We start from the raw sequence: 20,462 nt of genomic DNA on the forward strand, positions 1-20,462 counted from the left end.
ACTATTTTTTTGTTCCACCAACAACCAGTGAAGCAAATTTTCTCTCTAGTTCACTATAAAACAGAACTTGTTAATGGGAAACTGCTTATTAAGAAGGAAGTCCAGAGTCTATGTCTTTCCCAAGGGTGATATTCAGCCAAAAGACCTGAATAATGGCATTGGACATTCTTATTTATGACTTTAGTGAACACGCAACAGTATGAATATACTTCAGTTCTTTGTAGAGGGCTGCCAAAAAGAAACTTGCACTGCAGTGCACTGTTGTGTTGCTGCACACAACCAATTTTTTAGCATTTCTCACTGTAGTTTTGGTACTAACTAAACTAATTGTCACAGAATTTGGTTGCTGCTTTTTAAATTTTGTTGTTGTTGTTGTTATTGTTTGATTTTGTATATTTATTTGCTTGTTATTTTTGGTAACAGAATTATTCCAGGGAAACTACAGCCATTTGTTTTGGGGAAGGAGAATTTAGTAGTCATTTATGGCCTTTCATTTTACATTTAACCTAGTTTATTTTTAAATGAACCAGTAGTCTTTTCCTGGTACCTTATGAATAATGACCAAGCCTCCTATTTTTGCTTCCGTATTAAGACAAGCTACTGAATTGTTGATTTTCCTAAGATAAACAATAGTAATTCTAGTCCACATAGGCAGCACTTTTCATCATACTCTTTCAAATGATATTATGGTTGATGAATTTTGATATTAAAAATTGTTTTATGTACCTAAACTTTATTCCTAGCATTTATTTTTCTCCCTTTATTTCTCAGTTGTCTTATAAAAAACTATCTGTGTACAAAGACCCATCCTATATCTTGGTCAGTCCAATGATACTATGGTTATATAGTATATATATAGAAAATGAAATACACTGTTAACTGCTATAAATTTCTCCATTGTAAAATACCGATCACTTATATTTGGTAGTAATAAAAGACAGTTCACCATGGATATGTGATGTTTATTTATTAAATGTAAGTAAATTGGAATAAAAAAATAAAAACTATAAGTCAGTTTATGGAAGAGTTGGCGCTGTTGGAAAACTTTCCTTTAAAACAAGAAATCATGGCACTTAGGACCAAAACCTAATCTTATAAAACTATTATTCTAATAAATAATAATATTTATGTATTTTACTAAGTAAGAGCCCATATAAAATGGATATGGTTGACAATGTTGACATGTTTGGGAAGAAAGTACCTGGAGTTATTTCTACCTGTTTAATCTGAAATTTTTCTTGAAACTTGAATTTAAAAACTGAACAACTTCTGTTCTCTTCCTTTCCTGTACAAATGTCTCTATTTTTCAATTGTATGAAAACGGTTAATGATGCAAAGTCGTGTGTTTTGGGTAAAAATTAAAGTTATTTTACAAGTCCAAATAATTAAATTAAAACAGAGTTGAAAGAGAAAAATATGTTTAGCATAAATTTGAATGGATACTCCTCAGGGAAACAAACAGTAACCCCTTCACTCCCTCCAAATCTCAAACACTCCCCCCTGCACACAAACACAGGCCCATGCACACATGCACACATGCACAGGCACATGTAACACGTGTACATGCACACAGGCACAGGCGCACACCATACCACCACAACTGCATGAGACCTTAGGGTTGAGATGGGAGAGGGAAAGTGCCAGGGAACATTTTTCAAACATTTACCTCTTGAACTTGAGCATTGAAAAGATGATTAGAGGCCGGGCGCGGTGGCTCAAGCCTGTAATCCCAGCACTTTGGGAGGCCGAGGCGGGCGGATCACGAGGTCAGGAGATCAAGACCATCCCGGCTAACACAGTGAAACCCCGTCTCCACTAAAAAATACAAAAAAAAAAAAACAAAAAAAAACTAGCCAGGCGAGGTGGCGGGCGCCTGTAGTCCCAGCTACTCGGGAGGCTGAGGCAGGAGAATGGCATGAACCCAGGAGGCGGAGCTTGCAGTGAGCTGAGATCCGGCCACTGCACTCCAGCCTGGGCGACAGAGCCAGACTCCGTCTCAGAAAAAAAAAAAAAAGAAAAGATGATTAGAAATTCACCATACTAATTAAAATACAATACAGTTAAGTACTGAGGGATTTTAACCAAAGGAAAAAGGTGTAAACAAACAGCATATTAAGATTTCATGTCTAGGAGTAGTGGTCGAGAGTACCCCAATGGTCTAATTTGCTCAAGCCTTGAAAATCAGTGCTGTGATGTGAAAATTGAATTTGATTTAGATTTGTTTGTATCTTACACTTGACTTTTTACCTCATTTAATGTGATCATCTGCAAAGACATTATTGCCAAATAAAGTCACCTTCACAGGTACTGGGAGTTAGGACTTCAATGTCTTTTGAGGGAATACAACTCAACACATGATAACAGTACAAAAATATTTATTTTACTTTATCCTGCTACAGGTGTTAAAGATATGAAAAGAATAGGATTCAAATAGAAAGAATACAAACTGAGTCATCCACTATCCAAATGTCCCATCCTGTGTTTCTAAACTCCTTGGTAGTTAAAGGGCCTGGCCTTTTTATAAGATGCCCCATGGAAAAATAAAAAAATTAAGGATTTTTAGAAATCAAGCCCATTTAAATTAGCAGTTACTGCTTCCTGACTCAAAAGAGAACATAATATCTATCCTAATTAATAAAGACACTTCAGTGTATTTTGCTTTGACCTAAGAAGGAGTACCAGATATTGAGAAAGAAAAGCATTAAGGAATTAATTTTATTTTTGTACATAAAGATACAAAGATTGTAATTAAAGACTAAAAACTAAAGTTGAACCAGTTTCAGGGGCTTTATGATTCAGAGGCTTCCTGCCAGGCTATGTAATTTGCAAGACCCAGTGAAACATGAAAATGAGGGGACCTTTATTAGAAATCTATTAAGAATTTCAAGACCATGACAGTAGAATATATCTATATATATATATTTTTTGAGACAGAGTCTGACTCTGTCACCCAGGCTGGAGTGCAGTGGCGCAATCTCGGCTCACTGCAAGCTCCGCCTCCTGGGTTCACACCATTCTCCTGACTCAGCCTCCCGAGTAGCTGGGACTACAGGGGCCCACCACCACACCCAGTTAATTTTTTGTATTTTTAGTAGAGACAGGATTTCACCGTGTTAACCAGGATGGTCTTGATCTCCTGACCCCGTGATCCACCTGCTTCGGCCTCCCAAAGTGCTAGGATTACAGGCATGAGTCACCACGCCTGGCCGACAGTAGAACATTAAACCAGACATGGGGCCACTGCAAGCATGAGTGCTTTGTGTGACCACGTATGTTGTACATCTATGAAGCCAGCCACACTTCCTGCTCTGGGGCATAGATAGGCATATCTGGTAGGTATAGCCTAGGATGGCCTTAGCCTAGAATGGCAAAGAGATTTCAAGGACTGGACTAATCCTAATGGCCCATGGTGCCTGCCTGGAGCACTGCGTTTGCATGCCTGGAAAGCTGAAAAGTACATCGTAATTGATGAGCAATGTCTACCATGCACATAGGATATGTTTTTCTATCTCTAGAATTAAAATCTGACTTCAGAAGAATATTTTTAAAAATCTACTTATTTATTGAGGTAGAATTTATATACACTGTATCACACATTTTAAAGGTACAATATGACCTTTTAATTTGACAAATATGCTTCTGTATAATCACCAGCCCATTCCAAATATAGAACATTGGCATTTTCCCAGAAAGTTTCCCTTTGCCTCTGTGCATTCAATTTCTCTCCCCTCCTTCCCATCCACCTGCAAATGACCACTGACATGTTTTCATGCCTATTGGTTAGTTTTGCCTGTTATAGAATTTCACGTAAGTGTAATCACACCGTCTTTACTGTGTGTATGGCTTCTTTTGCTCAGCATAATGACTGTGAGATTCATCCATGTCACGGACTAAATCAGTAGTTCATTTTACTTTATTGCTTAATAGAATTTATGGTAAGAACATACTAAAATTTGTTTATGCACTTGCTAGTTGGTGTACCTTTGGACTGTTTCCAGTTTGGGAGTTCTGGTGTGAACATTGGTACACAAGTCTTTTTATTAACATATGTTTTCAATTCTCATGGGTAAGTACTAAAGAGTGGAATTGCTGAGTATGCACATGTTTTAACTTTACAAGAAACAGTGGGTGTGTCATTTTACACAAGTAATGTGTGAAGGATCTAGATGCTCCACATCCTTGCCAACACTGCAGTATTGATGGTCTTTTTAATGTTGGCCATTTTAGTGGCTGCATGGTGGTATTTCATTGTATTTTGCATTTGCATTCCCAAAGAGTTAACAAAGTCGAAGATTTTTTTTTTTCATGTTCTCATTGACAAGTCATTATAAAGTATCTGTTCAAGTCTTTCATCAAATTTTTAAAGACAGGTACTTTATATTTTGGAGGAATTTTAGGCTCATGGCAAATTAAATATAAAGTACAAATTTCCCATATACCACTCACCTTCCCCCACGCCACAGACAGCTCCCCCTACTATCAACATCTCACACTAATGTGGTTTGTTTGTTACAACTGATGAACCAATCTTGTTATATTATTGTCAGTCAAAATCTATAGTTTACATTAGGGTTCACTCTTGTTCTGTGAGTTTTCCCAAATGTATAACAACATGTATTTATCATTACAGTATTATATAGAATAGTCTCACTGCCATAAAATCTCAGTGTTCCACCTGTTGATCTCCCATTCCCCTGAATTCCTGGAAATCATTGATCTTTTTATTGTCTCCATAGTTTTGCTTCTTCCACAATGTTATATAGTTGGAATCATATAGTATATAGCCATTACAGACAGGCTTATTTCACTTAGTAATAAGCATTTAAGTTTCCTCCATGTCTTTCATGGCTTGATAGCTCATTTCTTTCTGGACATACCACATTGTAATTTTTTTAATTAACTATTTGGTTCCATCTTTTGGCAATTAGGAATAAAGCTGCTATAAACATCTATGTGGAGGTTTTGTTATGAACTGAAATTTTTAGCTCATTGTTTTTTACCCATTTTTTAAATTACACTGTTGGTCTTCCTTTTTACTCAGTTTTGCCCAGAAAGAAATTTAACTTGAGTAGAAAACTTTCCTTTCTCTTTAACTTTGGTAAGAGAACAGTGATTACTAAAAATAAATTTTAATTAGTAAATGAAACTTTTAAGAAATTTTTCTAAAATATCGTCAAATTATTTCTAATTACAACTAAGAAATTAATGACAGCTAGGCATACAAGTATTAATAATAATATATTTACTTACATACCTAGGATTTTTTCAGTACCAGGATCCTTTCAGACATTGGTGAAATGTGACAAATCTTTCTATACCGTACAGCCTGAAGTGTAATTTCTACTCACCAGACTTGCAAACTCAAACTCAATATAGAATTTTAAAAATGTAAAAGCTCATACTCTCCACTGGGCACAGTGGCTCACAGCTGTAAGCTGGCATTGGGAGGCCGAGGCAGGAGGATTGGTTGAGCCCAGGAGTTTGAGACCAGCTTGGAAAATATAGGAAGAACTCATCTCTAGCAAAAATAAAATAAAATAAAAAAAATATTAAATTAGCCAGATGTGGTTGTGCATGCCTGAAATCCCAGCTACTTGGGAGGCTAAGGCAAGAGGATCCCTTGAGCCCTGGAGTTCAAGCCAGCAGTGAGCTGTGTTTGTGCCACTGTATTCATGCCTGGGTGAGAGTGAGACTAAAAAAAAAAAAAAAAAAAAACCCATAAATAAATAAAAAGCTCATGATCTTTTCCTAATACAATTATTGTTGCATCGTGGGAATCCACCAAACAAAATGGAGATTTAGCATGGGAGCAGGTTTCTGGAGGACCTCAGTCACACCAGTTGATACCCTTTTAAATGCCGGATTGTTGGGATATTATTTATTTCTGTGTACATAATATTATAAATTATGTGTAATATTACAAATGTATAATAAATATGTCTACATAAGAAACTATCCCTAAACCCAGAGGCTTAAAACAATAACCATCTAGTTAGCTCATAAATCTGAGAATCAGAAATTTATGTCAGGTTCAACTGGTTCTCCTGATCTTAGCTGGGCTTACTCCCGTATCTTTGGTCAGCTGACAGTTCAGGCTGGTCTGAGGCAGCCTCAGTTGGGATGGCTCATCTCTGTTCCACTTGGTTTTTCATGCCTCAGCAGGGTATCATGGGCTTGTTCTTACAACTGTGGAGAATGTTTTCGAGAGAGAGCACAAGGCTTGTTTAGGCTTAGGCTTATTATTTGAATAAACTAATATATATGCATTCTATTCACCAAGTCATGTCTCAAGGTCAGCCCAAATTCAGGGGCTGAACAAAGACACTGCCTCTTGATAGAAAAAAACCACAAGTCATGCAAAGGGATGTGGAGATAGAGAAGGAAGTGATGTGATCACTTTTACAAACTGTAATGGGGAGATTGGTGAGGGAAGGAACCAGAAGAGATCTGGGCCAGCCAAGGTTCTGAGCGGGCATTAGGGGAACTGGAGGCAGTGACAATGATCCAATCTCTATGAAACTATTTCAGTATTTTAACATGCAGCTATATGAGTATGCACAGACCAAATCCAAACCCTGGGAACATTACAATTTTATGTTTTAAAACACAGAAAGGGGTGGCTGGCAAGATGGCCGAATAGAAACAGCTCTGGTCTGCAACTCCCAGCAAGATCAACGGAGAAGGCGGGTGATTTCTGCACTTCCAACTGAGGTACCCAGCTCATCTCACTGGGACTGGTTAGACAGTAGGTGCAGCCCACGGAGGGCGAGCCAAGCAAGGTGGGGCATTGTCTCACTCGGGAAGCTTAAGGGGTTGAGGAACTCCCTCCTCTAGCCAAGGGAAGCCATGAGGGACTGTGCTGTGAGGAACTGTGCACTCTGGCCCAAATACTACACTTTCCTCACAGTCTGCACAACCCGCAGACCAGGAGATTCCCTTGGAATCTCCACCAGGGCCCTGAGTTTCAAGCACAAAACTAGGCAACCATTTGGGCAGACATGGAACTGAGTGCAGGAGTTTTTTCATACCACAGTGACACCTGGAACCCCAGCGAGACAGAACCATTCACTCCCCTGGAAAGGGGGCTGAAGCCAGGGAGCTAAGTGGTCCAGCTCAGCGGATCCCACCCCCATGGAGTCCAGCAATCTAAGATCCACTGGCTTGAAATTCTCCCTGCTAGCACAGCAGTCTGAAGTCGACCTGGGATGCTTGAGCTCGGTGGGGGGAGGGGTGTCCACCATTACTGAGGCTTGAATAGGGGGTTTTCCCCTCACAGTGTAAACAAAGCCACCACTGGGAAGTTCAAACTGGGCGGAGCCCACCGCAGCCAGCAAAGTCACCGTAGTCAGACTGCCTGCCTAGATTCCTCCTCTTTGGGCAGGGCATCTCTGAAAAAAAGGCAGCAGCCCCAGTCAGGGGCTTATAGATAAAACTCCCATCTCCATGTGACAGACCACCTGGAGGAAGGGGTGGCTGTGAGCGCAGCTTCAGTGGACTTAAACGTTACTGCCTGCCAGCTCTGAAGAGAGCAGAGGATCTCCCAGCACAGCACTTGAGCTTTGCTAAGGGACAGACTACCTCAAGTGGGTCCTGACCCCCATGCCTCCTGACTGGGAGATACCTCCCCAAAGAACAGTTCCCCAAGGCTGCTGCCATGGGCTGCAATCAGTACCCATTTCCCCTTCTGGATCTAGGGGACAATTTCTTCATTCCAAAAGGGCAGAGCTCTGGCAGTAGTGTCCTTCAGACTCACAGGTGGGTAGCTGATCTTCAGTGAGATCTGCATACTTGCAGTCCTTACCGATACTGCTGTAGAAGGGATGGTCTGGCTCCTCCGGAGGTGGTAGGACAGCATAGGAGCACCTCCAGATCTTTACCTGAGCCTCACTGTGCTTGGCAGCAGTTTGTGCTTTATTGCGTTGATCAGACCACCATAGTGCAGGTCACCGAGGTGCCAAGCCCTCACTACAGGCAGCCACCTCTGGCCCATGGCATCCAGCACTGCCCAGAGGGTCCAGGTCACTTTCTTCTGCACTGAGGTAAAGAAGATATCGAACTCATAGCCAACATATCACAGCACCTTCCCGCCATGCTATGCCTGCTCATGGCTTGCCAGGCTCAAGGTTGGCATGTTACCAGCCACAGAAGAGGGATTCCAGACACTCTCATCCTGCCAAGTCAACACCAGCTTATACACGGCCTTGGCGGTAGGGTGGGGATGTGGCACTGACTAGGGCTCACAGAGATTCCAGAGCCCTCTGTTTCCTTTAAACAACACAAAACATCTCCTCTCAGGTCAAAGAAGCTTCTTTCGTCTTGTAACAATGTTGAAGTTTTGCTTTTAAAGTATAATTCTCACAGTAACTAATTTAGTAACAGAATCCTTGCAGATTCCTGCTGAAATGTGACCAGTCTTCCTTTCACGCTCTATAGCCTGAAGTATAATTTCTACTTACTGGCCTTTGTAGACTTAATACAGATTTTTTAAAATGTCAAAGCTCACATTCTTCTGCTACTGAAAGTATTTCTGAAGTAACCTCACTTCTGTAGCTCCCCTGATGTAGGGTTCTCTGTCAATCATAATGCTGCATCTTTGTACAGACTAAGGGAGAGCTGGGCTGGAATATGTCAATAATTATTTGCTAACAGGGGCCCATCAACATGTTTCCCCTTTAGTCACTGAACCGTAATTATTCACAGGAATAAACCCTTGAAAGTGGAGAAATCATGACTTTTTAATCTTGGAGTCTTAATTCCTCCTGGTCTTTCTTCAGCATTTCCCACTCAGTACAACGCTGTGCATATGGTAGCAGCTAAACAATAGTGGAAAGACTGTTCCGATATATTTTAATGACCAGTATAAAAACCTGGCTCACTTGCACAATGAAACACAATTATTATATTTACTTTTCTTCCTCTGGTCCTCAATTGGAAATCAACAGGTCAAGATAATCTTATGAGGCTAGCTGCTGAGGCTAAGAGCCAAAGACTGTTTGTGTGCTTTGAATCTTTCACCCTTTACATTCAACTGGTAGACCGATGGTGATTATTAGCTCAGGGCAAGAGAAGCAGGTTCTGAAATATACTGAATTTTTTTTTTTTTTTTTTTTTTGACAGTCTCACTCTGTCACCTGGCTGGAGTGCAGTGGCATGATCTCAGCTCACTGGAATCCCCACCTCCCAGGTTCAAGCAATTCTCCTGCCTCAGCCTCCCAAGTGGCTGGGACTACAGGCACTTGCCACCATGTCCAGCTAATTTTTGTATTTGTAGTAGATATGGGGTTTCACCATGTTGGCCAGGAAGGTCTCAATCTCTTGACCTCGTGATCTGCCCACCTCGGCCTCCCAAAATGCCTGCTGGAATTACAAATGTGAGCCACTGCTCCCGGCCTTAAAATGGTTTAAAATCAATTAGGCTGCAGGCAACACACACACATACCTGCCCTCATGTAAACAGCAAAAGCAATGCAAAGTATAAAAAATATGGTCTACCACATGAGCATTGCATAAGAGTCTCACTGGACAGTGACATCTCCCATGATAATTATAGGAAGATGAGTGAAAATGTCACCGGGTTGATTGCAGTTTTTATCCTCTTTCAAGGCTGCAGTTCAGCCATGGTTGCACAATGCTGCTAATAATTGTTCTCAAAGGAAAGGTACAGGGTCAGTGAAACTCCAGTGGAAAAGAATCAAAGGGGCCAACTTGCGCTGGTCCACTCGCATGGGTGGTCTTATCTTCCAAGATGTGGCTGACTAGGGAGAGCCCTTGGAGGTCTGCAGCCCTGTGTTCAAGAATCTGAGATTCTCATAAGTCAAGGAGTCTGAGTGACATTTCTAGTTTCTTAATTTTTCACCAGGTGGAAATAGCAACTAGGAAATTCTGCTCTCGTTAAGAATTCTGAGGTCATTTTCATGTTTTAGTCACAGGACTTTAGGATAATAATAAAGGAACCTGGAGTAGAGGGAGTGGATGCAGGTTATCACATTGTCACAAAAATTCTGGTGAAAATTAGCTTAGTTCCTATTGTTCAAATGGATACACTGTTATTGAGTATCCATTGTGTGTTCAAGATTATGCTAGTGCGTTTATCTTATTTAGTAGTGGCTAGAGTCTGAGGAAGTTAGTACTATTGTCTCCGTCTAAATAAGAGAAAACCAAGCTCAGATTGACTAGGTAACTTATTTTAACCACATAGCTGAGAAGTAGCAGGGTGACGATATCACCAAGTTTTGCTTTTTCTGTATACACTCACTGTCCACCACCCCTCACTGTTTACTGCAGGACAGTCCAAGGGTAGGAGTGTATGGCTCTGAATGAATCCCACCCCATAAACGTATCTTCTTTATATTTTCCACTTACCAAAACCTAGGCTCAAAAAATCATCAAAGCAACTGGAATTCTCACCCATTGCTGTTGGGAATGCAAAACAGTATAGCCACTTTGGAAGACAGTTTGGTAGTTTCCTAAAAAACTGAACATACCATATGATCCAGCAGTTGCACTTTTTGGTATCTATCCAAATGAGTTGAAAACTTATGTCCATACAAAAGCTTGCATATGGATGTTTATAGTAGCTTTATTCATAATTGCCAAAATAAAGAAGTAACCAAAATGTCCTCCAATAGGTGAATAGATAAACTGTAGTAATCCAGACAGTGGAATATTATTCAGCAATAAAAAGAGATGAGTTATCAAGCCACAAAGACATGGGAGAAGCTTAAATGAATATTGCTAAGTGAAAGAAGCCAATCTGAAAAGGCTACATAGTATGTGATTCTAACCATATGACATTCTGGGAAAAACAAAACTATAGATACAGTAAAACGATAAGTATTTGCCAGGGGTTTGGTATATACATGTGTGTGTGTTGGGGGACATAAACAGGTGGAGCTCTGGGGATCTGGAGCAGTGAAACTATTCTGTTTGATACTGTGATGGTGGATACGTGATATTACATGTTGTCAAAACCCATAGAATGTACCCCACCAAAAGTGAAAGCAGCATAAAATGTGGACTTAATAATAATGCATCAATACAGGCTTATCAAATGCAACAAATATACCTCACTAATGCAAGATGTCAGTAATAGGGGAAGCTGGGAGGAGCGGACTGGTGGGTTGGGGTGGAGTATATGGGAACTCTGTACTTCCACTCAATTTTTCATAAATCAAAAACTGCTAAATAAAAAGTTAAAAAGCATTCTCAAACTACCAATATTTCTTAAAGGCCTCCTATATCGGAATCTGTTGTTGCTGCCAGACACTCTTGATTATGTCACTGTGCCCAAGGACTTAGCATGTCATTGAGAAGATAATGTACACCCATCAAACTGTTCAGTAACAACCCAAAGATTCACATAGTTAAGGACACAAATGAATGGCAGAAAGGTAAAATGCTGTAATCTCGCAAAGAAGAAAAAAATCAGCATAGGTTAAAGAAAGTGAATAGTAATTCTCCACCTAACACTGACTTTGGAAAGATGGGGGCATTAAAGATATACCTGGTTGTAGATGATGATGATGACTTGCTGTAAGTGATAGAAAAAAACTCCAGCAGTGCAGATTCCTAATATCTGAGGCAGAGGGGATTTCAAGAGGATTGAAGCTCTAATTATAAAGTTTCCTGGAGGTCGTGGTATTTTGGAAATGAGTGTCTTCCCTTCTCTTTCTGAAGCTGCTCCTCTCATGGTAGCTTGGGCAAAGCCTCCAGATTAAAAAAAAAAAAAAAACTGAAACCTTAATAGTCATTGCTTACAGGAATGCCAGCTAAGACAGATGTTGTATGTTGGAGTTAAGGGTGAGTGATCTGAAGGAAGCATGTATTTGCATGCTGGTTGTGCCACTCAAAATACTTCACTTGCATGAAAATCCGCAAAAGCTATAGTTTAGAGAGAGAGAAAGAGAGACTGAGTACACACGTGCGTGAGACTCCAAGGCAAACTGTTTATCTGCTCTCTCCAACAAAAAGCAGTCACAAACAAGTTCTTTTTAATATGTACTAGTCTAGACGAGGTTTTGCAATGTCACAGGTCCCTAATTGCAATAATAACTGCCTGAGAACAATTAAGCAGACACCACCAAACATTTCTATAGGGTGAATCCATTGTCCTATTAATAAACAGCCATGAGGTTACCTCTATCTGGAAAAACCTCTTTGGCTGGTTGTATCCTACATAAGGCTCAAGCCGGGTTTGTTCCCACACATTCTGGGTGCGTGAAGCAGCTGTGTCTGCCTGAGCCAGAAATGGTCCCTCTTGTATCTGAAAGCCCACAGAGGCAGGTTTTGCAGCTGGCGGCTGCTATGACTGTGTTCCTGTTACTAATTAAAGGCAGTACTGTGAATTCAGTGTGAGAGACAATAAGCACCCATCAATTCTAAACAGATGACCTGGATTTGCCTTCTGGAAATCCTCTTTCCTCCAGCTTGGCTACTTGCAAATTGGCTCCCTAAATATCTTTTCTCAAGGGAAGCAATTTCTTTTTAATCTTTAGATCAAAGCCAAATCTGAGAGATGTCTTTTTTTTAAATCACTAATTTCATATCCCAAACTATCACTTCATCCATAACAACCTACTATAGCTCTCCAGCTGCTGCCTGTATTCCTTTTTTACTTCTCTTAGTTTGCCATGATGGATTCATTTTTTCGGAGGGCTCCCTTTAAGCCACGTCCTTAGGTCCTCTCGCACCTCTCTTTTTATATCCACACCATGGCACCTTGGGATGGTAAAGCTAGCTGTCAGTCAAAGCATTCCCTACTCTCAGTGTGGCTGAGTCAATTCAGCCAAGAGAGGAAGCTTGAAGGAGGCTGTTAAAATCTATTCATAGATGAAGAGATGTTCCAGCCACAGCAAGAGATTGCCAATGACGCATGCATGCACCAGCAGTGACATAGGAAGAAAATGAGGAGGAGGCTGATGAGGAGGAGGGAGAACAGAGCAGGGGCAAACATAGGATCTCAAAGCCACAGCTGATATCAGCTGCATCACTCTTTGCTATGGGCAGAATTACAAGGACTCATTTTGAACGCAGCACTAGCGCTAGCTGCACTGACACAGATTCCATGTCCTCTGTCTGAATTATCATGTGGCGTGCAGGGCCCTGTATATATGTGCAAACACTGTGGGAGTCCTCAGCTTTGTGACATATACAAGCTCTACAAGGAGCAAATGAGGGCCCCTGGAAGTGTGTGGAGAAGAAAGGAAAGGCGAAGATGTGGAAGATGGATAGGGGAAGATGACGGACAGTTCTTCATTCATTCAATTTGAATATATTAAGTACCAGGTTCTGTTCTAGATCTGAAGAGACAAATAAAACAGTCTGGATCCCAAAAGAGATTATAGCATATTAAACTTTGGAGAGTTGTTGAAGGATTAAAAACAAAATCCCCCGATATGTTATAGCTGTTAAGTGCAAAAAAGATTACCATGGAAACTTTAGTTCATTTTGCTAGTTCAGACAAACTTATCCTAATGAATATGCATGAAAATAGTTCATGAAGCTCACAGAAATTTACATTCTTTATTATTCCATCTATTGTCAACTATTTATTGAGAATCTACTACTGCCAGGAATTATGTTAGCTACTGCTGGGCAGTGGATATCAAGGGTCTTTTGCTGCATTATCAGAATCTCTAAGTGCATTAGAAGCAGCTCCATAAGGATGTGGAGAACTACCTGAGCTGAGTAGATGACTTTGCTATGCAGAAAAGTAGTGTTTTCTCAAAAGTGAAAGATAATGAATTTCCTTTACTGAGACCCTATAAGTCATGCCAAGGAAGTCTCAAGGATAATGGAAGGAAATGTAGCAGAAAGACCACTGACCTTAATTGGGTTGGGTTTTAGTTGTAGCTCTGTCATGATTAAAATCCATTTAAGAACTAGTTCTTCTCATCAGGAAATGAGGTTTGATAACCTGTACTATCTCTTCCAAATTTGAAAGTTATAGTTTTGCAGTATGTTAGGGTTCTTAATTCCCAAATTAAAAAAAAAAAAAAAACTTTCATTCACTAGTGCAGGTAATGGAATAGCCACGTGACACTTTAAATTTTTTTTTAATTTTTCTATTTTTCCATAGGTTACATGAGTAAGCTCTTTATTGGTGATTTGTGAGATTTTGGTGCACCTATCACCTGAGCAGTGTACACTGCACCATATTTGTAGTATTTTATCCCTCGCCCTCCTCCCACAATTCCCCCCAAATTCCCAAAGTCCATTATATCATTTTAATGCCTTTGCATCCTCATATCTTAGCTCCCACATATCAGTGAGAATATATGTTGTTTGGGTTTTCATTCCTGAGTTACTTCCCTTAGAATAATAGTCTCCAATCTTATCCAGGTCACTGTAAATGCTATTAATTCATTCATTTTATTACTGAGAAACTGCAATATGTATATATAAATCTCAGTTTCTTTATCCAGTCATTGATTGATGGGCATTTGGGTTGGTTCCACAATTTTGCGATTACAAATTGTGCTGCTATAAACATGCGTGTACAAGTATCCTTTTCATATGACTTCTTTTCTTCTGGGTAGATACCCAGTAGTGGGATTGCTGGATCAAATGGTAGTTCTACTTTTAGTTCTTCAAGGAATCTCTACACTGTTTTCCATAGTGGCTGTACTAGTTAACATTCCCACCAGCAGTATAGAAGTGTGCCTGATCACCACATCCATGGCAACAGCTAGTTTTTGATTTTTTTTGATGACGGCCATTCTTGTAGGAGTAAAGTGGTATCACATTGTGGTTTTGATGTGCATTTCCCTGATCATTAGTGACATTGAGCATTTTTTCATGTTTGTTGGCCATTTGTATATCTTCTTTTGAGAATTGTCTATTCATATTCTTAGCCCACTTTTTGATGGGATTGTTTGCCTTTTTCTTACTGATTTATTTGAGTTCATTATAGATTCTGAATATTAGTCCTTTGTCAGATGTATAGATTGTGAAGATTTTCTCCCATTCTGTGGGTTGTCTGTTTACTCTGCTGATGGTACCTTTTGCCATGCAAAAGCTCTTTAGTTTAACTAAGTCCCAGTCATTTATCTTTGTTTTTATTGCATTTGCTGTTGGGTTCTTGGTCATGAAATCCTTTCCTAAGCCAATGTCTAGAAGGGTTATCCCAATGCTATCTTCTAGATTTTTATAGTTTTAGGTCTTAGATTTAAGTGCTTAATCCATCTTGGGTTGATTTTTGTATAAGGTGAGAGGTGTGGATCTAGTTTCATTCTCCTACATGAATGGAGATAAGTGGCTAGCCAATTATCCCAGCACCATTTGTTGAAAAGGGTGTCCTTTTCCCACTTTATGTTTTTGTTTGCTTTGCCAAAGATCAGTTGGCTGTAAGTATTTGGGTTTATTTCTGGGTTCTCTATTCTGTTTCATTGGTCTACATGCCTACTATTTTTATCAGTACCATGCTGTTTTGGTGACTATGGCCTTATAATATAGTTTGAAATCAGGTAGTATGATGCCTCCAGATTTGTTCTTTTTGCTTAGTCTTGCTTTGGCTATGCGGGCTCTTTTTTGGTTCCATATAATTTTTTGAAATTTTTTTGCTAATTCTGTGGAGAACGATGATGGTATTTTGGTGGGATTGCATTGAATCTACAGATTGCTTTTGGCAGTATGGCCATTTTCGCAATATTGATTCTACCCATCCATGAGCATGGGATGTGTTTCCATTTGTTTGTGTCGTCTATGATTTCTTTCAGCAGTGTTTTGTAGTTTGCCTGTAGAGGTCTTTCGCCTCCTTGAGTAGGTATATTCCTTTTGTTTTTTTGCAGCTAATGTAAAAAGGGTTGAGTTCTTCTCTTACTCACTATGGGTATATAAAAGAGCTATGACTTGTGTACATTCATCTTGTATCTGGAAACTTTGTTGAATTCTCTTTTCAGTTCTAGGAGCTTTCTGGAGGAGTCTTTAGGGTTTTCGAGGTAACCGAATTTCGAGGTAACAAGTTTTGATTTGTGTTTCCCTGATCATTAGTGACATTGAGCATTTTTTCATATGATGTGTCATATCATCAGCAAACAGTGACAGTTTCACTTCCTGTTTACCGATCTAGATGCTCTTTATTTCTTTCTTTTCTCTGATTGCTCTGGCTAGGACTTCCAGTACTACGTTGAAGAGAAGTGGTGAGAGTGGGCATCCTTGTCTTGTTCCAGTTCTCAGATTGAATGCTTTCAACTTTTCCCCATTCAGTATTATGTTGGCTCTGGGTTTGTCATAGATGGCTTTTGTTACATTGAGCTATGACGCTTGTACGCCGATTGTGCTGAGAGTTTTAATCATAAGGGGTTGCTGGATTTTGCTGAATGCTTTTTCTTCACCTATTGAGATGATCACATAATTTCTGTTTTTAATTCTGTTTATGTGGTGTATCACATTTATTGACTTACGTATGTTAAACCATCCCTGCATCCCTGGTATAAAACCCACTTGATCATGGTGGATTATCTTTTTGATATGTTGTTGGATTCAGTTAGCCAGTATTCTGTTAAGCATTTTAGCGTCTATGTTCATCAGGGATATCAGTTTGTAGTTTTCTTTTTTGGTTATGTCCTTTCCCGGTTTTAGTATTAGGGTGATGCTGGCTTCATAGAATGAATTAGGGAGGATTCCCTCTTCCTCTATCTTGTGGAATAGTGTAAAAAGGATTGGTACAAATTCTTCTTTGAATGTCTGGTAGATTTCTGCTATGAATCCATCTAGTCCCGGACTTTTTTTGTTGTTGATAATTTTTAAATTACCATTTCAATCTCGCTGCTTGTTATTGGTCTATCCGGGGTATCTAATTCTTCCTGATTTAAGCTAGGAGGGTGGTATGCTGGCTGCCTATACTGTAGCCCCCATCTCAGTCCGGACTCTCCACCTACTCCCCACACCTCATTTCCTAATATGTCTAGGTTCCATAGAGGAAACATCTCTTTCTCTTAGCTCATGTTCATGCTTAGAGAAGAAATAGAGTGTGGAATAGTGGGGAAAATTCTAGAAGGACTCTATCCTTCTTACTTTCTCTGTGGTTTTGAAAAAGTCAGTTTACTTCCATGAACCTCAGTTTCTTCATCTGTATTGGGAGGGGATTTGACAAGATGAGGGCTCAGTAGATTAAAAAGTCAAAGTCAGCCTGGTGCCTGCTTTAGTAACCCTGCAAGGTAAGAATGACTCTCACATTTTTAAATAGTTGAAAAAAATAAAAAGATTAATATTTCATGACATAGGAAAACTGTATAAAATTCAAATTTCAGTGTCCCTTAATAAAGTGTTATGAAGACACAACCATACTTATTTATATATCATCGATGGCTGTTTTTGTTTTGTGTTTTATATATCATCCATGGTTGTTTTGTTTTAATTTTATTAAAATTAAAATTATTTGGATTTTAATTTTATTTTAAATAAATTGCATAAATCTTTAATAAATAAAATTTTAAATAAATTTAATATATTTTATTAATAATATAAAATTATTATTTTAAATAACTACCAACTAAAACACTACAAATGTTTTAGTGTTTACATATCATTTCTGCAGGTAGGCATATTCAACCTTGAGCAGTGGAAGATACCAAGTGATACAGTTTGGATGACCCAGAAGGGCACTCTCCATTTTGTATCCCCCCTTAGCCCTCCATTACTCATCATGATCAAGAAGTTGGCATTTGGAGTTACGGAATTGTCTCCAGTAGCCCCTGTCAGAAAGAGATTCTCTTGCTGGAGAAAGTAAATACCCTACCAATGGTGTATCTTGAGGCATTGCTCACTGAATCTCCATCTGCTCCCCAACATCTCAGCCCTGGCCCCTGAGCAGGGCGATGTGAGCAGTTCTAGTCAATTAAAAGTCCAACTGCAATCTCCAGTTCTTTCTCCCCCTGCCTTTGCTAGGTCTGCAGACTCTTGCTGGAGGAAAGTGTTGTAAGATGATGGAGCCCCAGGTCATCTGCATACTTTCAGTGATTCCCTCCACCCCTCATCCAGTACAGGTACAGAATATGTGTTGGAAACATATACACCATGAACAAGATATAAATCCTCCAGATTTGAAGATTATTTGCTACAAATGCCTAGTCTATCTTGACAAATACAGTGTGCATAAACATTGCTTGGAGAGTTTGTTCAAATGCATTTTTCAGTTTCCACATTAGCTAAATCAGACTTTCAGGTGCAAGGGAAAAGGCATCACATTAAAAAAAAAAAAATCTTTCAGTAAATTTGATGCACACCAGTGATTAAAAACCACAGTGGATAGCCATTTGCATTCCTTGATCATATTGACATATTACCAGGGTCTTTGAAATCTTTTCACACATAGCACTCAGAAAATGATTTTGGTTGTATGACTTACTAGGTCCAATCGACCAAGGCATGTGTGCCTAGAAGCTGAATGGGATGGGGATGTAGAAAAGAGTGCTTTCATGTCCCGGGCCCTGCCTGTCCCTAAAGCTGAGAGATGACCATTTCAGATCACCCTTCATTTTTGTAATGCTGTGCAGAGGCACGTGTGCTGAAAAGCTCTGATGTCAGCCTGGCGGTCTAGCTAGAGAAGGATGCAGAGGACGTGGGACATGGGAAAATGCAACGAGTATCACCCAGGGAGGGCTCTGGGAGATAGCAGTCTGGAGGCCAAAGTGGTGGATTCTGCCACGTGAGAGAACTGCATCAAGTCCTAGAGAGTTGGATGAGGAGTTAGATGAAAACAAAGTAGGCTGGGCGAAGTCTAGGGGTTAATAAGAACAATTCTAAAGGGTTTGTGAAACTTATAATCCTGCTTAATTCTGGCCCCAGCTACAGGCTCATTATAAATGAGAATTCAATGCCAGAGAGCTGAAAGGCTTCTTTACCCAACCTGCAAACACCTTTTCTGTGCCAGGAACTGTGCTTAGAAACAAAGCAGGATGTATATGCAGGGCCGGGACATATTCCCAGGTGCCTCCCCCTGTTGTGTGGGGTTTTATGCAAGCCTTATTTTGGCCCAAGGGCCAGCTTTTGATCAAGGGCTACTTCCTTCTTCCCCATATCACATCACATTATCTGCTTTTCCAAGCCTTAGCTGGGCCAATTCACCTAAAGCAGTAGGACCTAGGGGACAGCCCCATGAGTCAGCTCCTCCCCTGCAGTTCACACAGATTCCAGGAGGGCTTTTTATCTGTCTCCCAAAAACCGCTGAACACAAAGCACCTGAATGTATGAAAAATATGATGTTTGGGTACATCTGTGCCCTTCTGGACAAGGCACAGATTTGGAATACTTTATGCTAGGGGATGTTCTGGTCTAAGAAATGATATGTTAGTGCATCGGTAATAAAACACATCATCTGTCTGCACTGAAGAGCTCTTGTAAACCTTAATTATTATCATTAAACACAAGTGTAAGTGCTCTGGAATTTCATACCAGGGCAGGGCTCTGTGAAATAGCACTTGAGTTTCCCCAAAGGGCTGGCTGAGAGCAGGGAGCAGGCCCACAGAGATTTGGACATAACCACAACCACTCCTTTGAGTGGAATTATTTGGAATTATTTTAGTGGTAACTGGTTGGGTGTTGAAACGATGTAAATGCTGTGGTTGGAGGCATTGGTATTCTCCTGGCTACATTGTTGCAGCTAGATGACTCGCTGACCCACGTTACCATAGTTATCTTTCCAAAACCAGTGAAGGGAATTCCCAAAATGTTCCTACCCTACTGAGCATCCTCACAGGCACAGAATAAAACCTTTTGAAACAGGTTCCTCAACGTGCTGTGCAAATGCTTCACTCATGCAATGAACCAAAGCTGGGGCAACTTACATTGCATATAGCATCCTTCTGCTTCAAGTTCATATTTGTGTCAAATTCAGTGCTACTATGAGGCTCCTGCAGTATAGCTAAGTCTGTCTTAGGTGCTGTGGGCGTTTCAGAAAAATTATGAGGGAGTCCCATTGTGGAGGAGCTTATAATCTGAGAATAAAGCAGGTATCGTCTGAAGCACCAAACTCATGTCAGACGATTTTGGGTTCAAATAATATGTATTTATCCACTTTCTGGCTTGGGAATTTGGGCCACAGATTTTACCTTCTGAGTCTACATTTCTCCTCTGCAAGTTAAAGATAATGATAACTACCCTGAGAGGCATTTATGAGAATTAAGTCGGATAATCCTTATCAGGCACTGAGTGCAGAAACTGACCTATCATGAAGGCTCAGTAAATGAGAGCAATGATGGTGACAATGATGATGAGACAATAGTAAGCAATAGAAGGGAGTACCTAATTGAAAGCAAAATTATAAAATACCTACCATACATCTGATAGGAGTTTGGAAAAGGGAGAACCTCTTGGGGTTAAAATACTAAAAAAGGTTTTATCATAAAAAGGGGCCTGTGTTGAGCCTGGAAGGATACATAGAATTCCAATGGGGGCGGTTAAAAGAGTTGACATTCCAATTGGGCAAAATAACTACAGTTGGTGAAAACATTCAAAGTTGG

General features: G+C 40.0%; 1 pseudogene; it reads right to left on the reverse strand.

Annotated features, from left to right (window-relative positions):
• The window catches only part of LOC111541674, a 40,854-nt pseudogene extending 32,723 nt beyond the window's left edge, over positions 1 to 8,131 (reverse strand).
• Between the last annotated feature and the right edge of the window lie 12,331 nt (positions 8,132 to 20,462).

Source organism: Piliocolobus tephrosceles, chromosome 4 (genome assembly GCF_002776525.5).
Source record: "Piliocolobus tephrosceles isolate RC106 chromosome 4, ASM277652v3, whole genome shotgun sequence".
Lineage (NCBI taxonomy): Eukaryota > Metazoa > Chordata > Mammalia > Primates > Cercopithecidae > Piliocolobus > Piliocolobus tephrosceles.